The sequence below is a fragment of the Acomys russatus genome, chromosome 23, assembly GCF_903995435.1.
Source record: "Acomys russatus chromosome 23, mAcoRus1.1, whole genome shotgun sequence".
Classification (NCBI taxonomy): domain Eukaryota; kingdom Metazoa; phylum Chordata; class Mammalia; order Rodentia; family Muridae; genus Acomys; species Acomys russatus.
In genome coordinates this window covers 35165936-35187335 of record NC_067159.1, presented here as the reverse complement: position 1 = coordinate 35187335, position 21400 = coordinate 35165936, and the positions used below count along the sequence as shown (strand labels likewise).

The 21400-nt window shown below is 40.1% G+C and overlaps 1 long non-coding RNA gene across 2 annotated transcripts in view; it reads left to right on the top strand.

Annotated features, from left to right (window-relative positions):
* LOC127206306 (uncharacterized) overlaps positions 1-21400 on the top strand; it is a 79281-nt gene that overhangs the window by 27520 nt on the left and 30361 nt on the right. The window contains exons 2-3 of one of the 2 annotated variants that reach the window (XR_007832787.1): positions 600-729; positions 2784-2856. This is a non-coding gene — a long non-coding RNA (uncharacterized LOC127206306). Of the gene's footprint in view, positions 1-599; positions 730-2783; positions 2857-21400 lie in introns of those variants that run through there. The other variant, XR_007832788.1, reaches the window with a different exon arrangement.

Sequence of the window (21400 nt, the reverse complement as noted above, 5' to 3'; positions counted from 1 at the left end):
CTATTCCATTCCTTGGAATATACCCAGAAGATGTGCCAGCACACAAGAACATTTGCTCAACCATGTTCATAGCAGCTTTATTTATAATAGCCAGAACATGGAAACAGCCTAAGTGTCCCTCAGTAGAAGAATGGATTAAAAAAAAAACTGTGGCACATTTACACTATGGAATACTACTCTGCTTTTAAAAACAAGGAATTCCCAAAATTTGTGGACAAATGGATTGAACTAGAAATGATCATAATGAGTGAGCTAACCCAGAAGCAGAAAGAGTCAAATGGTATATACTCACTTATATCTGGATACTAGCCCAAGGGGCATGTCCCATGAAAGTCTTCACTTACCAGGAAAGTGGAACAGAGAGGAAGACTTCCTTTTGGGAATCTAGGTGAGAGAAGCAAGGGAGAATGGGGAAATAGAAGGAACCTTTTTTTAAAATATATACCTTGTGATAGCAAAAAAAATCCCAAATTTATCATCCTCAGGCTTCTCTCTATGTCCAAAATGTACTTCTTAATACTATCAGGCAGAGCTATGCACCACCATTCTGACTAAATTTTATTTTGGCATTAAAACCACAAAAAAATTTATATAACTAGGTAAACAGAGGGAGATCCAAGATAGTGGTGCCAAACATACATTGCATCTGATTAGCAGGACAATCAGAACTGCACAGCGGCCTAAACATCAAACTGAGAGCTACAAAACACCAGTGCTGCTGGTTCCCAGGTGAGAGGGAGCCACACTGTGTGGAGCATGGCTGGGTCCAACCCCTGACCACTGAGCTAACCCACAGAAAACTCTCAGGGGACAGCCCACTTTAGCTGCCATCTTAGGAAGGACTGTGGGATATCCGTGCAGCTTTGGGCTCTCACCATCTACTGCTTGCCATATCTGGGATGAGGAGTGTGGGGCAGAGCTGAGTCACAGCATGAGGCATAATCCACATTAGCTGCCTCCTGAAAAAGTGTGGGGCACCCAAGCACCTCTGGGTTCTAATCACTCTCAGCCCCACCCCCAGCTGTTTGCCAGCCTAGCCCAGTTGGGTCACACAGCAGATAGGCAGATCCCTTCCATCTAAAGAGGGCCTATGGAGCATCCAAGAAGCTTGCAGTTTCAGTTTCTTATACTTCTTCTTGCTATAGGTAGTTTATTGTTTATTATATGTGTAATAATAGAAATATATATGTAAAAAATAAAAATGTTTTAAAATGTATATAACTACAAATTATTTTCAGACTAGGTATCTTGCCAAGGTGACAAGTCTTAGCTGGGTTGTCTCTCTTTGGATATAGTCTCCTTTCTAATGCTTTTGGGGGGGCTTATTCTGTATGTATCTTTGTTGTTGTTTTTTTTTTTTTTTTCTTTTAAATGAATGAAATGCCTTCTATCAGAAGTACATAATGTGAGAACTATAAAATCATAAAACTATTGAGACATGGAGAAAATGTCAGTAGTTTCAATGTATTGATGAGGCAATGAGAGCCATAGTCAGCACAGCTCTGTGATACTATACAGCCCTCAGATCTTAGCTCACTGTACATCCCTAGTGGGAGCGGCCATTGTGATCACAACAGGCCAAACTAAAGTGCCATTTAATTTCTAACTGACCAGTGCCAGAAAACAGTAGATATTCAAATGGCATATAACTATATTTGCTACATAACTCTTATGGAGATTTTATTATTGTATCTAAATTACTTTCTTCCTAAAATTTAGCATATACCTTTACGATAAGACAATAATTGGAAATACCAACCCCATTCTTTAGATGGGAAACAAGTGATGAATCCTAGTGAAAACCATTAGCGAGACAAGATCACATTAAGTTGTGTTAGGAGAGAAACGGGGTTAATCAATGAAGCATGTTTCAACAATAAATAAGAACAATAAAAGAAATGGTCTGAGGCTTTGCTGCATAAGACATTCCTCTTGTATCTCAAAGCACTGAGAATTAAAACTCAATCTATTTAATTGTTGCTATATAAGCTAAAAGTTACAAAATGCTTAAAAGAGGTCACTATATAATGGTCATAATTTTTAAAACAGTCTCACTTCTAATGCAAATAATTGATGCAAATAAGTGTCACATTTCTTATGCATTCATTCAGTGTCTCTGCTGAATAATAATGTAGTTGCTGAGACTCCCACACAGCTGTAACGCTTCAGGAAGAATGTACTCCAGAGGCTGTGGTTTATTATTTTCACACACGCACATACAAAAAAAATACTGGCATGAACAAAGTGCTGACCTCCCTAAGAACTGCCACAATGTATGCATCCCAAGCTTTAGGGCTCTAGTATAAGATTATTTATATTCACAAAACTCACATGTTGAAATACTAAAACCACATGATAATATTAGGAGAGGACTTTGAAAGGTAATTGGGTCATCAGAGCACTCTATGGATGTAGTGCACTTATTACAGGGACTGTCAGGCTGGGGCTTGTAGCTTGGTGGTAGTCCACTTGCCTTTGATGAACAAGGCCCCTAGTCTCAATCTCAAGACACAGAAAATACATATGTAAGTGGAATCTCAAACAGATATCTAGCTCCTTCTACCGACTAAGACTCAGTCAGAACATACCTTGTACGAACCTAGAAATGGCCTTTCATTAGTTATTAAATCTACCAGCACACTGCTCTCAAGCCTCCAGAACAGCAAGAGATAAATTTCTATTGTTTAGAATCCGCAGTCTGGGTTGTTTTCTGTAGAATTCCAAATGGGTTATAACAAGCTCCAGCTTTAGGATGAACAAATAAATTAATTCTTAATTTGCAGTGAGCCACTACAGAAGAGCAGAGTCAATACCCAAAGATGAGGCCCAAATGGAGCTAAGCACAAACATCCCTTTGCTTCTGAAATGAACTCCTGTCCTGAGCAGAAGCAAGTAAAAGCAAGGTTGGCACATGGTTCATCATCGTACACACAACAGCATGGACAAAGCTGTCTCCTCATAACTGCCTGTCCCTCCTCCTTATCCTCCTCCAAGAAGCTTCTGTACTGATTCTGTCCTTTTCTTCCTTTTCTAAAATTTTCTCTCAAAACAAAATGGAAGGGGTAGGGGTTTTTTTTTTTTCTTATCTAATATCCAATAATAAGAATATTATCAAACTGTTGCTAATGAATGAATTACTAATTCTCTTGACCTATGAATTAGAAGGCAATAAAGCCCTTTGGACTGTGGTTAATTATAACCCAGGCCTGGTATGAGGTAGAGCTTGGTATAACTCCTGGTCCTATCACTTATTAAAGGTGTGGCCCTAGCTATTGCTTAACCTTTGTGTGGTGAAACTGTAGCATGCCAGCGTAGCTAAATTAGAAATAAGCTTCTGTGAATTCTTTCAAATTGCGCTTGCTTGGACAACGAGAAATAGCCCTGCAAGGTCAACTTTCAGTGGAGCCAGTTTTACGGTCTGAACCCAGGAAGGGTATATACTACGGCAGCCCATGCACATCTCCAACTTACTGGCTCACATTTTGGTGCAGGGCAACACTCAGGTCTCCAAGTTATCAAGCTCCACCCTCAACACCCCAAATATAAGTGAGGTGCCTATGCATCTTTATAATGGAAAGTACAAGCCCTGAAGTTGAAGGATGGTGTACCTATGAACTGCCCTTATGGTCTCTGCTGTATTCCCACAGCACCAAGCTTGTCCCTGCCTCATGTCCATCTTTCTTCTCTGACCATCTTCTCTGCTTACAACAGAGTCAACATCAGATGCATATCAGTGCACTGTTAGGTGCAGCTCAGTTGAACAAAGTTCATGATTCTATGCCATTCTGTCATTTTCCTTCTCTGACCTAACCAAGATCATGCCTCCTTAAATATCAGCCTTATTATCTATACTGTCTATAAGGAAACAGGAACATTATCTTCTCAAAGTTCTGGTGGTTAAATGAGTTAACACATTTGCATCATTTTATTTCATGCCTGGGACATAGTTTTTCAATTGATAATTTCTATTAAAATTTCCTTCTTTAGCCAGACATGGTGGCACACACCTTTAATGCCAGCACTTGGCAGGCAGAGGCAAGTAGATATTGGTGAGTTTGACGTTGCGCTGCTGCCAGGGACCTTACTGATCTGAGTTGCCTTTGCTGCCAGGATGATGGCTGGGGTCTGTGTTGCCACTTAGGGACATGTCTGGGTCCAAGGTCCTACTGCATCAAGGGTCTGTGTTGATGTCCCTGGCCTGTGTTAACAGCAAAGGTCATAAGGATGTCCATGGTCTGGGTTGTCACCTGAATCTGTATTGATGTCTCTTGGCTGTACTACCACTGGGGTCCATACTGATGTGAGTGGCCTATGCTGCCACCTGAGGACATGGTGATGTCCATGATCCAGGCTGCCTCCTTGTCTAGGTTCATGGTCCTACTGCAACTGTGTTTGTGGTCTGTGCTTGCTGTCTCCATAAACCTTGTGGAAGCCCATGATCCATGCTCCTGTTGACTATGAAGAGCAAGAAAGCTACTTTTTCAGTGGTATCAATGACTGCAAATGCACAGTTGAGAAAGAGGGACATGGAAGGCTTCTGTGACAGCCCCCACCCCTATCCCAGCCCCGCCCCATAAAAAAGTAGCAGCTTAAACAGGAAGTCATTGAAGAGACCTCTTAAAAAGTGTGATAGAGATGCTGAAATGTACATCTCCACAACTGATAACTTCTGGCATGGGTAAGGGAGAGAAAGAACTCAGTTCTATTAAAGAGGCAGGCCACCAAGAGTTTAACCATGCTCAGTGAATATATAGATAACACAAATTGTTTTTTTCTGTTTTGTTTATTTGGCAGGGGGGCGGTCATAAGGGTGGGGATGGACGTGGAAGGACTGGGAAATTAGTGTGATCAAGGTGCATGATGTGAAATTCCTAAAGAATCAATAAAAATATGTTTTAAAAGTGTTCTCTATTAAAGCCACAATGTAGGATATTCCCTCTCTGGACAGCATCCCAGTATCATGACTATGTTACCTAATCAACCAAAAGTGTACCTTAAGAGCAGGAGAAACAATAAATACTAATAATCTCTTCATGTCTCAAACAGACAAAAGTCCTATGGTTAAAGGATAGATATATCTTCTCAGAAGAACACAATGATTCGCCTTGACTGTGCACATCTACTATCCCTGACTTGGGAGGCTGAGGCAATTGGACTGTACATTCAAGGCTACTCTAGGCTGCAGAATGAGTTCAAAGGCAGCCTGGAGTGTGTAGATATTCCCTATCAAACAACAAGTCATTAAAATGCCTCAGTGCCTTACACAACTAGATGAACTCAAAATAATAAGAATGCAGTTCAGCTAAGCACTATCTTTTGAAGTTGCATACTTGAGTGGAACACAAAAATGGTTGATGGATTCTGTAGAATAGTGAGGACCGTTGGGTCCATAAAGGTTACAGATATGGCTAATCCTCTTGGTTTTCCTCCAAAACTTGACAATAAAACCCTATTATTGAAGACATGGCATATTTGAGTAATAAAAATGGGGAAATCAAGCTGGTACTGACCTGTAAGCTTCAATCCCATTGGCTATTGCTCATTGTTCTGTAGGGTGTTATGCATTCCAATAGAGAAAAAAGTAATGATCAGTTATAGCCATCTATGAACCCTGTGAACTACAATAATGACTGGCCCGGAAAGACAGGGCAACTAGTACAATAACAGCACAACCATCATGGGAGTAACCAACGACTTTCTGATTAGATTAAAGTCTCACTCCTCAAAATGAAACCCATCCCTGGCACCATCACTGGGTCAAGGACCTACAGCTAAATAGGACAGAGGGCCTAAGGCAGAAACTAGTATTATTACTCTGCTAAATAGATATAGTAGTAAATTGACTCTTGCTGACTTGAAATTGTACACATAGATCAATGCAGCCCCCAACCTTCAGAGAATCTTCTTTTGCAATAGGTAGTGATTAACAGATTAAAGTCCACAATTAGGCAAAGCACAAAGAATAAGGAGAAGTCAGAATGTTCAATCCTAAAGGGAACATCATACACACACACACACACACACACACACACACACACACACACACACACACTTCCAAGTCTCAGAGATTATTTTAGAAAATGGGAAAATGGGGTGGAAAGAGTCTAAGAGCCAACGATGGTGGATGACTATAAAGAAACATTGTCTTCTGGACACAGCAGGGCAGCTGTACATATGTACTCACCACAGTTGTAACAACCTGCATAAAATCTATGCAAGCCCAAGCCAGATAAAATCCCACTATGGAGAGGACAGTTTGACACACACTTCCAAACCTAGCTGTGGCAATATTGGTAATTGTTAACTGCTAAGAGAGGGGAGACAGTTTGCTCTGAGGCTAGGCCCTGATAAAAAACTATACTCCAGTGGAAGACCACATTTTCCAGAATATTTAATGAGTTCAACTTTGTCTTTTTGGGTTTAGTGGGAAGGGCAAATGGAGTAGACCTGCAAAGAGCTGGGAAAGGTCACTAAACATTATCAAGAGGTTGAATGTAGCAATGCAGGAACTAATAACTTTTAAATATTGATAGTCTCTATAGAGCATAATCCTGCCTTCCTGTATTTGAAACAAAACATAAATACAATAATAATTCTTATTTTATGATGTTGATGCAAATCTGGAGATGAACATGAACATCAGCACATAAGGATTGTAGAATTGCCTGAATGATGTTTTATCATAATGCTAAACAATATTTGCCATGACAGGTTATGTAGCTAGAACTTTTAAAATTGATAGTAAAGGCTCTAGTTCCACAAAGGACTTGGTTTGCAGAGATAATTAGTAGTTTTCAGAACTACAAATTGTATTCTTACAGGAATATTTATGTGAAACAGCTTAGCTCCTAGGTGTGGTGAAACCTTAAGATGTCTTTAGTTATAAATTTTTTAAAAAGTTGCCATTTGTGGCAGAAAATGACAATGTAGTATAATTTTAAATAAGTAAATATTTATTTATTTTTATGTATACGGGTGTTTATTTGTCATTTTGTCACAAACTAGAAAGACCTGGAATTATCAACTGAGCAATTGCATCCATCTGATCTGTGGGCATAGCTGTAGGGGCATTTTCCTTCTTTAAAAATATTTTAAGTGTATGGATATTTTGTCTGCATGTGCCTGTGCATCTCATGCATACAATTCCTGCTGAGACTAGAAGAGGGTGTTGGATCCCCTGGAACTGGAGTTATACCAGGGATTGTGAACTGCCATCTGGGTACTGGGAACTGAACCCAGGTACTCTGGAAGAGCAGCCAGGGCTCTTAACCACAAGCCTGTCTCTCCACCTCCCACATGATGTAATTTAATAGGAAAGTGACATTTTATTTATTCTTCTTTATAAGAATTCTACAAGTTTATAATTGCAACCTAAACTTTATAAAAATCTTAATGTTAAAAATAATGTCTTACAAGAAGTTCTGCAGGATCTGTATTTCTTCTCCTGTTAGATGACATGTCCTCTTTAACATAAAGCATTCTGTCTTAGGTTATATTGGTCATATTCTCTCACAGTGTTAATTTCTATACATTATTGGGTGTGCCAACATGTCTGTTAGTGTCTATGTTCATCCATTGCTTACTTGGAGAAAAAAAAATCAAATGCCTTTAAGTGATTGAAGCCACATCACTGTTTAAAAGCAAATATCCAGCATTAAATCAGAAGGCATAATCTTTAGAAAGGTGAATATTGAATAAGAATAGAACTGTGATTCTTTTTTTTAAAAAAAAGATTTATTTATTTATTTATTTATTATGTATACATTGCTCTGCCTGCTTGTACCCCTGAAAGCCAGAAGAGGGCATCAGATTGCATTATAGATGGTTGTGAGCCACCATGTGGTTGCTGGGAATTGAACTCATGACCTCTGGAAGAGCAGTCAGTGCTCTTAACCGCTGAGCCATCTCTCCAGCCCCAGAACTGTGATTCTTGACCACTGACCCAGTTTTGGTTTTGTTGCTGTAATAAACACTGTGACACACAATAACCTAAGTGAGAAAAGGGTTTATTTGACTTGCACTTATATGTAGCATATCATTACAACAGGAACGCAAGCAGTGGTCTGGAGACAGAGACCATGGAGGAATGCTGCTTACTGGTTTCCTTTAAGTTCTTTTACAATTGAAGACCACCTGTCAATGGGTAGCACCTCCCACCGTGGGCTTGGCCCTTCTCCATCAATTAGCAATCAAGAGCCACCCCCCAGGGGGCTGGAGCAGTAACTCTGAAGTTAAAAGCACTGGCTTCTCCTCCAGAGGACCCAGATTTTATTCCCAGCACCCACATGCTTACAGCCACCTGTCACTCAAGTTCCAGAGGACCCAACAGCCTCTTCTGGCCTCTGCAGGAATTGTGTGCATGAGATGCACAGACATACATGCAAACAAAATATCCACACACATAAAAAATTTTTAAAGAAAGAAAATGCCCCCATAGCTATGCTTACAGATCTAATGGATGCAATTGCTCAGTTGATAATTCCAGGTGTTTCTAGTTTGTGACAAAATGACCAATAAACTAACCAGTACAATCAATCACCCATAGAAAAAGTAATGCTCCTTTCTAATTTCATTTACTTCTCTCCATCTCTCTCAGGCAGCAGGCATGGGCTTGTTGTTCAGGATAAAATATCAAGGCTCTGCTCACCTGTCTGTCTTCTCTCTTTCTTCATCCAGCATTTCTCCTCGCATTCTGCCATCCACTGTGATGAGCAACAATTTAATACTTACATTCTAATTTTAAGTCAAATTCTGTTAGCATCTTTTCATCATATACCCTCAGGTTACCTTCTGCCTGTGTTTGTGATTTTCTTTCTCAAACTGGGCATGATGGTGCACATCTGTAATTCCAACACTTGGGAGGCAGAAACCAAAAGATCACTGCAAATTCAGGGCCAGCCTGGGAAACACAGCAAAAACAAAACAAAAAGGAAATGAATAAGTCTTTTTCTTATATAGACTTCTACACTTACCAGAAATTCAATGTATAAAAATTGAACTAAGGAAGTGCTTTAGTATTCAAAAGAAATACATTGTTACACTTACTCTAAAGAGATGGTGGTTTGGTCCAAGATTTTCTTATGCAATTTGCTTTTGCTATCCATCATGCTGTTCTGTGCAACTGTCACCCATCAGACATACTTAAGTGTTTTGGTATCATCAGTCTTGCTCTTTAATCACTCTCAAATGTTCTAAGAGGCAGGACTGCTCTTTTGGTAGCAGTGAAATAAAGGCCCGCAGTTTACAGAAAGAATACAAATCGTGGTGTGTTTTCACTCCATCACTGGCCTTTTTCTGATTTTAAGAAGAGACCATAAAAAAGCTCATTCTTACAAAAAGCCTTGGGACACGAAAACATTTAAAAGAACTTCAAATCTCATATTACGTAGTGATGAATATGCAATAAAAGCCCTTAGCAGAATGAAACAGCATCTATGTATTGTTTCAGAGGTCTTACTAAAAGTAGTCTACACTGCTACAGTCTCTTGAATAGTGCACAAATGGATCATTTCTTTAGCCTGAATGCTCAGATAATAGGAGGCAGGGAAGAAGAACGAGGCTTGATTATTTCTGACTGACTGTATGGCTTCTTGTTGTTGTTGTTGTTTGGTTTGGTTTTTTTCTTTGTTTGTTTTTTGGTTTTTTGAGATAGGGTTTCTCTGTATAGCCTTGGCTGTCCTGAATTCACTTTGTAGACCAAGCTGACCTCAAACTCACAGCGATCCACCTGCCTCTGCCTCCCAAGTGTTGGGATTAAAGGCGTGCGCCACCACTGCTCTGCTTAACTGTACGTTTTGTACACTGCCCTTTAAAGGCATCCTCCCATACACGCCCACTCCTTATCCTAAGCTGGATAGCTCCTCATCTTCTTTTTCTACAAAGATTAAACACACATTGGGGAAAATGTACACTAATTGCAAAATATAACACAGCATGGTTTTGTACATTCTACGTATGAAAACAATTTTCCTTGACAATTATTCCTTCAACAGAAAACCCACATCTTACTTTCATAGAAGCTAAGGTCTCTTCCTCCAGCATTCTAATTTTAGTCTTTTCAATAACATCATTGACAACTGAAATACGCAATTCATCCAGGCAGGGGCAATTCTGATTGGCAAATATTTCTTCAGAGAGCTCATGTGTGGGCATCCTATAGGTGGGGTGGGAACCAAGGTGAAATGTTGGCATATTTTTATTAGCATGTTTTCTCTACATCATATTTGATTAAAACCTTACTCCATGCTGGGAATGGTGGTGCATGCCTTTAATCTCAGCACTTGAAAGGCAGAGGTAGGTGGAATGCTGTGAGTTCAAGGCCAGCCTGGTCTACAAAGTGAGTCCAGAACAAACAAGGCTAGACAAAGAAACCCTGTTTTAAAAACAACAATAACAAAAAACCCAGCTCATACTCCACAAATGCTCCCCTTTGTACCACATAAAAAGACTATATACCTCCATTTCCACTTAATCTAAATAGTATGTTTCAACTCCAAGAAGTTCAAGTTGAATATAGCCATTTCATCTTATTGTCCTTACATTAATTTCTTACCACCCACCGTCTTAACCATGTTACTCCTGTAACTACATACTTTAGGCTGGGTAGTTTACAAATAACAGAAGATGTGTTGTTTGGGGGGGTCATTTTGTTTCGTTTTCTCCTTACATCTTTGGAAAGTGGATAGTCAAAAATCAAAGTACTGCTCAACCTCCTTAGTGATCAGGGAAATGCAAATCAAAACAACTCTGAGATTCCATCTTACACCCATCAGAATGGCTAAGATCAAAAATTCAAGTGACACCACATGCTGGCGAGGATATGGAGAGAGAGGAACACTCCTTCATTGCTGGTGGGAATGCAAACTAGTACAGTCACTTTGGAAATCTGTCTGGTGCAATCTCAGAAAACTGGGAATAGGGCTTCCTCAAGACCCAGATATTTTACTCCTTGGAATATACCCAGAACATGCACCAGCACACAAGAACATTTGCTCAACCATGTTCATAGCAGCCTTAATAGCCAGAACCTGGAAATAGCCTAAGTGTCCCTCAGTAGAAAAAAGGATAAAGAAACGGTGGTACAAATCAACAAAATCAGAAATTAAAAGGTAGACATAACAAGAGAGACTGAAGAAATACAAAGAATCATAAGATCCTACTTTGAAGGCATATATGCCACAAAATTTGAAAATCTAAGGGAAACGGATGATTTTCTTGATCAATTCCACTTGCCAAAATTGAATGAAGAACAAATAAACAAGCTAAATAGTCCCATTTCCCCTATAGAAATAGAAGCAATCATTAATAATCTCCCAACCAAAAAAAGGCCAGGGCCAGATGGTTTCAGTGCAGAATTCTACCAGACCTTCAAGGATGTGCTAATGCCGATACTCTACAAGCTACTCCAAAAGATAGAAATGGATAGAACATTACCAAATTCATTCTATGAGGCCATAGTCATATTGATACCTAAACCTCACAAAGACCCAACAAAGAAAGAGAATTCCAGACCAATTTCTCTTATGAACATTGATGCAAAAATACTAAATAAAATACTTGCAAAATGAATACAAGAACACATCAAAGATATCATTCACCATGACCTGGTAGGCTTCATTCCAGGCATGCAGGGATAGTTTAGTATATGGTAATCCATCAATGTAATCCACTATATAAACAAACAAAATTAAAAACCATATGATCATCTCCTTAGATGCAGAGAAAGCATTTGGTAAAATCCAACACCCATTCATGTTTAAAGTTTTGGAGAGATCAGGGAATCAAGGCACATACCTCAACATAATAAAGGCTATATACAGCAAGCCAGTAGCCAATATCAAATTAAATGGTGAGATACTTAAGGAAATTCCTCTAAAATCGGGAACAAGGCAAGGCTGCCCACTCTCTCCATATCTCTTCAATATAGTACTCGAAGTTCTAGCCAGAGCAATAAAACAACAAAAGGAGATCAAGGGTATCCAAATGGGAAAGGAGGAAGTCAAATTATCCCTATTTGCAGATGATATGATAGTGTACATAAGTGACCCCCAAAATTCCACCAGAGAACTCCTATAGCTGGTAAAGACCTTCAGCAAATTGGCTGGGTACAAAATTAACTCAAAAAGTCTGTAGCCTTCCTATATACAAATGACAATCATGCAGAGGAAGAAATTAGGAAAACTACACCCTTCACATTAGCCACAAGCAATATAAAATATCTAGGAGTTACTCTAACCGAGCAAGTGAAGGACTTGTTCGAAAGAAACTTCAAAACTCTGAAGAAAGATATTAAAGATGACATTAGAAGATGGAATGATCTTCCTTGCTCGTGGATCAGGAGAATTAACATAGTAAAAATGGCCATCTTACCAAAAGCAATTTACAGATTCAATGTAATCTCTATAAAAATACTTACACACTTGTTTAAAGACATTGAAAGTTCAATTCTCAATTTTATTTGGAAAAACAGAAAACCCAGAATAGCTAAAAACAATCCTGTACAATAAAAGATCCACCAGAGGATTCTCCATACCTGATCTCAAGCTATACTATAAAGCAACAGTAATTAAAACAGCATAGTACTGGCACAGCAATAGGCTGGTTGATCAGTGGAATAGAATCAAAGACCCAGATATGAATCCACACACATATGGTCACTTGATTTTTGACAAAGAAGCCAAATCTATTAGATGAAAAAAAGATAGCATCTTCAACAAATGGTGCTGGTCTAACTGGAGGTCTACGTGTAAAAAAAATGCGATTGGACCCATATTTGTCACCATGCACAAAACTCAAATCCAAGTGGATCAAAGACCTCAACATAAAACCAGAGACACTAAATCGGTTAGAAGAAAAAGTGGGGAAGAGCCTGGAATGCATTGGTACAGGAGACAACTTCCTGAACAGAACACCAACAGCCCAGGCCTTAATATCAACCATTAATAAATGGGACCTCATGAGGCTGAGAAGCTTCTGTAAGGCAGGAGACACTGTCAAGAGAACAAAGCAACAGCCTACAGACTGGGAAAAGATCTTCACCAACCCTACAGCTGACAAAGGTCTAATATCCAAAATATATAAAGAACTCAAGAAATTAAACACCACCAAACCAAATAACCCAATTGAGAAATGGGGCTCAGAACTAAACAGAGAATTCTCAACGGAGGAATATCGAATGGCTGAGAAACACTTAAAGAAATACTCAACCTCCTTCTTCATCAGGGAAATGCAAATCAAAACAACTCTGAGATTTCATCTTACACCCATTAGAATGGCTAAGATCAAAAATTCAAGTGACACCACATGCTGGCGAGGATGTGGAGAGAAAGGAACACTCCTTCATTGCTGGTGGGAATGCAAACTAGTACAGCCATTTTGGAAATCTGGTGCAATCTCAGAAAATTGGGAATAGGGCTTCCTCAAGACCCAGCTATTCCACTTTTTGGAATATACCCAGAAGATGCTTCAGCACACAACAAGAATATTTGCTCAACCATGTTCATAGCAACCTTATTCATAATAGCCAGAACATGGAAACAGCCTAAGTGTCCCTCAGTAGAAGAGTAGATAAAGAAACTGTGGTACATTTACGCTATGGAATACCACTCAGGTATTAAAAACAAGGAATTCCAGAAATTTGTGGACAAATGGATGGAACTAGAAATTATCATAATGAGTGAGTTAACCCAGAAGCAGAAAGAGTCAAGTGGTATATACTCACTTATATCTGGACACTAGCCCAAGAGGCATGTCCCAAGAAAGTCTTTACTTACCAGGAAAGTGGAACAGAGGGAAGACTTCCTTTTGGGACTCTAGGTGAGAAAATCAAGGGAGAATGGGGAAATAGAAGGACCCCGAGGGTCCTAGAAACCTACAACTAGATCATTATGACATGCGGATCTGGGCTCCGCCTGCTCAAACTATGGCACCAGCCAAGGACAATACATGCAGTAAACTTCGAGCCCCTACCCAGATCTATCCAATGGACAGGACATTCTCCACAGTTGAGTGGAGAGTGGGGTCTGACTTTCACACAAACTCTGGTGCCCCATATTTGACCATGTCTCCTGGATGGGGAAGCCTGGTGGCACTCAGAGGAAGGATAGCAGGCTACCAAGAAGAGACTTGATACCCTATGAGCATATACAGGGGGAGGAGGTCTCCCTCAGTCACAGTCATAGGGGAGGGGAGTAAGGGGAAAATGGGAGGGAAGGAGGAATGGGAGGATACAAGGGATGGGATAATAATTGAGATGTAATATGAATAAATTAATTAATTATATTTTTAGAAAAACAAAGATCAAAGTACTGGCACTTTGTGTGTGGTGGGGACTTTGTTGTGTCTTCACGTGGCAGAAGAACAAAGGAGGGTGAGTCAGTGTCCCACACCTGTTCTGTAAGTGCTCATCCATGACAGTCTGCATGGCAACTGTTTCTGAATATATGATCTTAGAGGACATATTCACACAATACCATTCTCTTCTTTTGCTCCATTTTTTATTTATTATGAACCACGTAATAATACCACTGTGACTTACTGAAGGAAGAGCAGGTATTTAACAACTGTCTTTTCAGTTATAAACTTCAGATAATGCTGCCTATTCAAATTTTATGCCTAAAATAAATGATCAGTAATTGGATTATGAAGGTGCTGAGGTCATCAATTGATTACTCCAAATTGAAAAGGCTATTAGGAGTAGGGCCTAGGTAGGGCCCAGTAGTTACTGCAGCGTATCATCAAGGTTGTCTCTTATACCTAGACTTTTCCTTTCTCTTCCTCCTCCTCTCCCTCTCCCTCTTCCTTCTCTCTCTCCCTAGCTCCTTCCTCCTCCCTTCCCCCCCCCTCTCTCTCACTCTTTCTCTCCTCCCCTTTACCCTTTCTGTCTTTCTCCTCAATCTTTTCCTCATCCTTGTTCTCATCCTGTCCTCCTCCCCCTCCTCCTCCTCCTCCTTCCTTATCCCGCTTCTCCAGCTCCTCCCCCACCTCCTCTTTCTTCTTCCTGGATACCATGAAGTAAGCACATTTGTTCCACCATGTGCTTCCCACTGTGATGTGCTGCTCATCTTGGGCTCTGTTGTATAGCAATTTCCTCCACGATCAAACATTCTACCTTGGAAAGACACTCATTAAGACACGTATTATTGTAAAGCAAGGTGAAATATTCCATCTTTCATGAAAGCTCCTTAAAATTAGGGTTGTTAACAACTCAATAGCTTCAGAAAGTCCATAAAACTCATCAGATTCACTAGAGTCTTCCATCTCCAAGCTTATTATATGAGCAGTAACAGCTACTGAGAAATGCTCTAAGACTAGCAGCCTAGACAAGGATAAAATAAGCTGAGCTGCCTGGAAGAGACATACCCCAAGCTGTTGACCTGCTGCAAGTTGTGCAGTGACCTCCAAGTTTCCAGATATTTGTGACCTATCACTTAGGCTGGAGTGAACTTTGGTAATAAAATTGTCTTTGAATCATTTCTGTTCATGCAAGTAACCCCACCCATGTTTCTGTAAGTAAACCAAAGAAAATTTACTGATTTACCAAGTGGTAACTTTGATCTACTCAAAGTGTGGTATTCCATGTGTGATGTGAATGGATATTGTTCATGTCTATCCTGGAATAATGCCACATCACAAAGGCAATAGAGGTAGACATATATGGACAGAAATCTCAGAAACTATCATCCAAAGTAAACATGTTTTCATGTTCAATGACTAATTTCATGTATTTTGTCACAGATATGAAAAGATAACTTGACCAAGTCCTTTAGAAACCAACCTTCCACCTCCAACTGGGCAGTAGTGCTGCACACCTTTAATTAGCACTTAAGAGGCAGAAGCAAGTCAGCCAGTCTACAGAGCAAGTTCTAAGACAGCCAGGATTAAATAGAGAGACCCTGTCTCAGAAAAAAATAAAATAAAACAAAAACAAAAATAGAAAAGTAAAAGAACCCAATCCCCAGGCTGATACTATATAAACACTCAACAAAAATCACTCACTCTATGTAACTCAAAAATGGTCATAGGGCACTTCATAAATAACAAGAGATGCAACTCTACCTGAGCCCGATCACACATAGGATTCGAACTTAGAATCTTTTATGCCAGAAACCAGGAATAAGACCCAAGTACATCATTTGCTAATATTATGATAATGCTGATCCTTTCCGAGCTGACCTTTCTAGTTTCTTCCTTTCCTTAACTGTCAGTTAGAAGAGCCACACCCAAGTCACTAAGATGTCAACTGAAAAGTAATTCTTTATATTTAAAAATTGAATATGTGACCTGGGTGTGGTGGTGCACTCCTTTAAGCCCAGCACTCAAGGAGGCAAAGGCAGGCAGATCTCTGTGAGCTCAAGACCAGCCTGGTCTACAAAGTAAGTCCAAGGACAGCCAGTGCTACACAGAGAAACCCTGTCTCAGGGAGGGGGCGTGAGGACTGAATACAAGGTGCCTTTCATGTAGCGACAGACTGTATTACACTCTTTCTTCTTGTTCTTTGATCCTGAGCATCAATTATCATGAAACACAGTTCTCTGTGATGCTTAACTTTCTGAAAAGTAATATGTGTGTCTAAATAACACCATAAATTTAGTTCAAGGGGGTCAAAGACCCCTGCAATATTCCAAGGAGGAGTTGTATGTTGCTTTATAATCCACTCAACCAATATAATTTTATATTTTTGGTTTTTCACAGAATCTGCTGTTATGCTGGTAGAATGCCTATTGCATGTGAATTGGTGTTTTTCTCATGTAGAATATAATCCGTCTTCTTTGTTTTGTACTTTGATATTTTAACTGTAACAGCACAGAGAGGTTCTTCCTGGCAATGTCTATTTGAGAATCAGGGTCACTCCTATAGATTTTGTTCATTTCTCCACAAGACTTGTGGATTTTTTTTTCCTATATATTTCACTGAGTAAATTTTCTATGTCTTTTCTTTATACCATGTTTCTTATGGACAAAAAATATAAAGATCTTTTATTTGTGTGTCTTAGAAGCTTACATTTTTGTTTGCTTTTTAGGGGAGAGGTTAGGTTTTGGTTGGTTGGTTGGTTAGATTTTTGGGGGCAGGGGGGTTGGGGTTTGTTTTTTTTGTTTTGTTTGGTTTGGTTTTTTGTTTGTTTGTTTTTGTTGTTGTTGTTTTTGGTCTTTCGAGACAAGGTTTCTCTGTGGAGCCCAGACTGTCCTGGACTAACTTTCTAGACCAGGCTGACCTTGAACTCACAGAGACCTGCCTGCCTCTGCCTCCCAAGCATGGGGATTAACGGTATGTGCCACCACACCTGGACATTTTTTGTTTATAGTTTCTTTACTAATGTCCGAATGTTCAGATTTATCCATTTTATCATCAAACTCTGAAATCCTTGCTTATACTTGGTTTAGATCATTGAACTAGATCACTCATACCTGATTTATATTGTACAGTTGGTTTTCCTGGAGTACTTTGAGCTTTTAAAAAAAATCATTCCTTGATTTTTAAATTTTATTTTATTTTTGTAATAGGGTGCCTGTGGGTGTGTCTATGGATGTACATGCATATGAGTTTGGGTACCCACAGAGGCACAAAAAGAGTATGAGATCCCCTTGAGCTGTAGTTACAGGCAGTTGTGAGTTGCCAGATATGTGTACTAAGAACCAAACAATGTCCTTCGCAAGAGCAGCTAGCTCTCCTAAGTGCTGAGCCGTGAGCTACATACATAAATGGCCCACCTTCTTCTGGAGCAGTGGTGTGCTTTGTTCTTTAAAATTGCTTATATTTCTATGGTTACAGAAATCTGTTGAATAGATCTCTCTCTCTCTCTCTCTCTTTCTCTCTCTCTCTCTCTCTCTCTCTCTCTCTCTCTCTCTCTCTCTCTCTCTCTCTGTGTGTGTGTGTGTGTGTGTGTGTGTGTGTGTGTGTGTGTGTGTCTTTTCCTCTCTTCCTCTCATTTTTATGTAAAAACCTCTTAAACAAAACGTCTTCTCTTAGCAATGTGCCCTTGGAAGTAAGATTATTAGAAATGCTGGACATAGGCCCAGTTGGGTTTTTACATTATTGTTTCTTTGTCATTTCTTTAGGGAAGAATGATGTGTTGTAGCAGTGAACAGTGATTGGAACATGAAAGTCTAGCTTTCTCTACAGGTCTCACAACCGAGGGACTTCTAATCTTTCAGAAATGTTGTAGACAGAGCACTGTGTGTGATATATACCCAGTGTGACTATTCCTCTAATCTTGGCAGCAAGGTCCAGTTGGAAAGAGTGTGAGGGCAATCTGTGCTGTACTCCAGGGACTTTTTGTCACTTATCTTTGACGGTGACATACAGATGAGTGTCTGGAAGTGGGTCCTTGGGACTTTACTAGCTGCATCTGCTTTTTTGGTCATTGGCTTGGGGCTTTTAATCTTTCTTACTCTTTGAGTTGTTCATTGAAACTTGAATAGGAGTGGGTTTTATCTAGAACAGCATGAACTGACTTGAAGCTACTCTGGGAATACTTCTCAGAGGTGTAGCATCTACATAGGATTTTGAAGTGCCATATGCAATCTCTGGCATACATAAAGAGGATGAAAATAAATAACAGCAACAAATAGCAGTGATGAGGTGATAAAACAAACACAATATACTCTCTACAACCCTAACAACAGAACTGTCATAAATACGTATGTTACATATTCTATATAAGGGACATCAAAGCAAAGGAGAAAAGGAAATCACTTAGAATTTTCAAAAAGAAAAGAGAGAAAAGGGAGAGAAAAGATGGAATGGAATATGAAAGGTTGTAATGAGGGACAGAACTATGGTAAGGGAAGAAAAAAGAATAACAAAAAAGAAAGAAAGAGTAGAAAATATAAGCACACTGTGCTGGCTAGTGTTTATGTCAACTTGACATAAGTAGTATCTTCTGGAAAGAAGGAATCTTAATCAAGAATACACCTCTATCAGAGTGCCCTGTAGGAAAGTGAGGCATTTTCTTGAATGATGATTGGTGTGGAAAGGCCCAGCTCACTGTGGGCAGGGCCATCCCTGGTGGTCCTAGGTTCTATGTAAGCCAGAGGGAGCAAGACAGTAAGCAGCACCCTTCCAGGTCTCCTGCTTTAGACTTCCTCAGTAACAGAATGTAATGTGTAAGGCAAATAAACCCTTCCCTCCCCACGCTACCTCTGATCATGATGTTTTAACACAGCGATAGAAATCCTAAGATATACCCTATTCAGTTAGCGAAAAGGGGGAGGTCTTGATTTTTTTTAACTTTTTTTATTAATTTATTCTTGTTACATCTCAATGTTTATCCCATCCCTTGTATCCTCCCATTCTTCCCTCCCCCCCCCATTTTCCCATTATTCCCCTCCCTTGATTTTTTTAAAAAGTGAAAAACAGTGATTATTTACACTGAGGTAGTTGTGCTGGCAAAGTGCTGACGACCACAACAACCACTCTTTAGTTTCCTTGTGTCTTCTTTAGCTATGGACCATTAGATCAGGGACTAGGTATGATCACGTGTGTGTGTGTGTGTGTGTGTGTGTGTGTGTGTGTGTGTGTGTGTGTGTGTTGCTGGATGGTCACAACTGGTGAGATCTAGAGCTGGTTGGAATGGCTTTCAACTGCCCTTATCTAGTACCGGTAGCTTGGAACCCAAGTTTCCTGAGCTGAAGTTTACTATAGACAGTAAACATCAAGTTCTGCTGTACATTCGGGTCCCAAGCATCCCTGTAAAACCCACAGAGAGTGCTGGATGGCAAGAGGTACTGTGTGAAAGGGCACAGCAGGTTCCACTATTTTCACTAACCTTGCCATGGTTTTATTTCGCCTAGTCTCTGCATCTAATCTGCACATGGCTGCTTAGTTAGCTGGCTGTTGAAGAACCAGTCTTGAACAGAAAGCATCTACTATATCCAGTGTCTCTGACCCAAATGATACCATACATATTCTTCAATGAGTTTCATTCAGTGTCATCTGCCAAGGCCACATTAGGCTACCAAACTGGTTCTACTAAGGGCAGAGGGGAAATACTTGCTGTGAGTGGGCAAGGGGAAAGGACACTGCAGAGGCATTGCTCACAGCAACAAACAGGGCAGCACCTCCACAGGACTCCCCTTTGCACTGAGAAATGCAAATCACTTCTCAAATGCCTGCAGGGCACGAGTGACAGATCAGCTGAGTTCAGCTTGCCTTTCTGTTCTCTGTCTTTTTCTTTACCTATTTCGTCCTTGTATTTCCCCTTTGCTTTTCCTTTTTTTCCCTCTTCCCCTCTGCACAGCAAGGCTGCTGTGAGCTCCAGGCTGAGGTCTGTTTTTCTCTTGCCCTCTGTTTCAATACAAAGAGTCTTTCTAAGTGCATTCCCTCAGTCAAACAGTGAGAAGATGATTCCTGGCGATTTCAGTTCTGAGCCACTGAGAAGCTGATAAATACTGCTTGCTTCTAATCTGCCATCTTGGCTCTCACTGGGATGCATTTTTAAAGGGCACAAAAAGCACATTTATGGATATGCACCATAAAAAAAAATAGTCTTTCACTCATATTGGCATTAACAAGTAAATCAAAAGTCAAAATCCCAGTTTCTGAACCAAAGCAACATTCTTATCTCCCAAGGATTTGCTTTGTAGCTCTCAACTCACAGATACATTGTGACAAAGATGGGAAGCTATTGCTGTGATCCAGAAACAGGTCTGTTCTTTCACGGCACTCTGTGCTCGTGTGTGTGCATGGGTGTGTGTGTGTGCATGAATGTGTGTGTATGAATGTGTGTGTGTGCATGAGTGTGCGTGCATGAATGTGCATGTGTGTGTACATGAGTGTGTGCATGCATGAGTGTGTATGCATGTGTGTACATAAGTGTGTGCATGTGTGTGCATGTGTGTGTGCATGAGTATGTGAATGTATGTGTGTGTGTGCATGAGTGTGTGTATACAGGGGCTGAGTGTGCACAAAGATGCATCAGCAAAATTTAAATCTTGTAGATAAAAGAAGATTCCTTTGTAGCTTTATGGGTTTTTTTATTTTCTCTTTGCTACTCTGAGAGAGTTCTTCCCCTGTCTTCTAACAATATCTTCTCTGGCTCAGCTCAGTTTCTCCAGGCTCAACTGTCACCAATGTCTTCCTTGGCCCTACTCAATCTCTCTCAGCCTCTGCTGGCTTTTTATATCCTCTCTGTTCCCAGAAGTCCAAGAGCCAACTGACACTGCAAGGCATAGAGTCCTTTAAAGGGTGAGGCACACAAAATAAACCACACTACGTTTCCCTCCATTTGTTTTGGCTACTAATTACACAGTTTTGAACCTGCTTCCTTTCCAAAGTGTTTTCCAGGGTCCTTGGGTGTCTGATGTGATTTGTTGTTGTTGTTGTGGTTGTGGTTGTGGTTGTGGTTGTTGTTGTTGTTTTCTCGGGAGCCCATCCACAACTGGGATAAGAACCTGACAGCGAT